Here is a 1904-nt window from a genome sequence, read left to right as displayed (position 1 = left end):
AATCATTGCTCTTCCTTACCACACCCATACAATATTTTTCCTGCAAACAAGAAGTTTAAGTCAGAGATGGACGTGGAATTGAGAAATGTTTCCGCGTTTGATGGAAGTCAACCATACGGGCATCGGAGATAGCCTTCTGACGAGATTCTCTGCCGAGCTAATGCGTGGATGGTCGGTGGAGGATGTCATTCACGTTGGAAATTATTTTGGGCCTACTACTGTTGGGCAGATTGGTGTTCCTCGCTTTAGCAACGAGCATTTGCAAAAGTTGGATGAGCTGTTGGTGATCGTTCCAGATTCAGTGCTTGAAAATTTGACTATGACGGAAGTCGTTATGATGATTAAGTTGAATGCGGGATCTGTTGCCGGATCTGTGGAGGAGTTGCAGAGACTGAAGAGGAGCTGTGGAAAGATGTCGTGGATCTGGTGATCTGCAGCCGTGGTGCGTCTGCTAGTCGAGAGAGAGATCCGATCAAAGAGCCAGTAGATCGGTTGAGCCGGCGGTGATGCTGACTTGATGCCGAGCAGTCAGCAGATCTGGTAACGGTGGGTCGAAAATTACGCTCCAGGTCGAACATCAAAGATCTGCAGATTAACCCCTTCCTGGCTGTCGTGGCTGGCGTGGCAGATTATCGGTTGCCATAACCTCGTTTCCACTGTTACTGGCTGCCATACCATCGTTTGGTGGACTACAATTGCCTGTCGTCAAGGGTTTTGTGTGGGAAATTAGCAGGGTTCTGTGGAAACACAATCTGAGTTTTTCGTTCTGTATAGAGAAGATGGTGAAGGAAGGAGCTATTGGTCAGTTTGAGGTCGAGGTTGAGGGATGGGCGGCCAGGGATGACTCTGGCATTCTCTCGCCCATTAACTTTACTCGCAGGAAAACTGGATCCAATGACGTAACTTTCAAGGTCGAATACTGTGGAATCTGTCACTCTGATTTGCACCAAATTCGGAACGAATGGAAAAATTCGATATACCCAATGGTTCCAGGGCACGAAATTGTAGGGCATGTAACTGAAGTGGCGTCAGAAGTGAAGAATTTCACTGTTGGAGATCGCGTGGGGGTGGGCTGCATGGTTTGGAGCTGCCACCAATGTGATTCTTGTAGCGAAGGGCAAGAACAGTATTGTGAGAAGATGGTTTTGACATATAACGCCATTAATGAGGACCGGTCTCCCGCTTATGGAGGTTATTCATCCTTGATGGTATGTGACCAAAGTTTTGTAGTGAAGATTCCAGAGACTCTGTCGTTTGATGCAGCAGCCCCATTGCTCTGTGCGGGAATAACTGTATACAGCCCCATGAAATACCTCCAGATGTCTCAGCCTGGTAAAAGCCTTGGCGTTGTGGGGCTTGGTGGTTTGGGACACATGGCTGTGAAAATTGGAAAAGCTTTAGGACTGAAAGTAACGGTAATCAGTACATCGGCTAGGAAGGAAAAAGAAGCCAGAGAGGATTTGGGGGCAGACCACTTCATCATCAGCAAAGATCCTAAACAGATGGAGAATGCAGCCAAGTCCCTGGATTACATAATTGACACAGTCTCTGCTGACCATCCTTTGCAGCCTCTCCTCAATTTATTGAAAGTGAATGGGAAACTGGTTTTGGTTGGTCTGCCAGAAAATCCTATCTCTTTTCATCTTGCAGTTGTGTCAAGCTGTGTGATAATCCTTTGTTGATAGTCATCAAACGATTCACACACAGTGTTTCATAGAAGATTGTGAAGGAACATGAAAGCCCTAGAGAGCTTTTCTTTTGTATGGGAACGATCTGAGTATGCTCGATCTACGCGTTGAGGGCGAGATCTGATTCACTCTGGAAATGATCATGCTCCCTGCAACAAGTTCGAGGTGGCTTTTCAGCCTGTGGAGCTCTGGACAGCCTACGGGGCAGTTCTTTCT

General features: G+C 47.0%; 1 pseudogene; it reads left to right on the top strand.

Moving 5' to 3' along the window:
• The first annotated feature begins 635 nt into the window (after window positions 1-635).
• On the top strand, window positions 636-1682 carry LOC149239384 (putative mannitol dehydrogenase pseudogene; annotated as a pseudogene).
• Window positions 1683-1904: the final 222 nt, after the last annotated feature.

The sequence above is a fragment of the Pinus tabuliformis genome, chromosome 8 (assembly GCF_031772625.1).
Source record: "Pinus tabuliformis cultivar Carrire ecotype Pingquan chromosome 8, CPIR1, whole genome shotgun sequence".
In the NCBI taxonomy this organism is placed as follows: Eukaryota; Viridiplantae; Streptophyta; class Pinopsida; order Pinales; family Pinaceae; genus Pinus; species Pinus tabuliformis.
The sequence above is the reverse complement of the archived record's forward strand: the minus strand, read 5'-3'. Positions and strand labels throughout refer to the sequence as shown.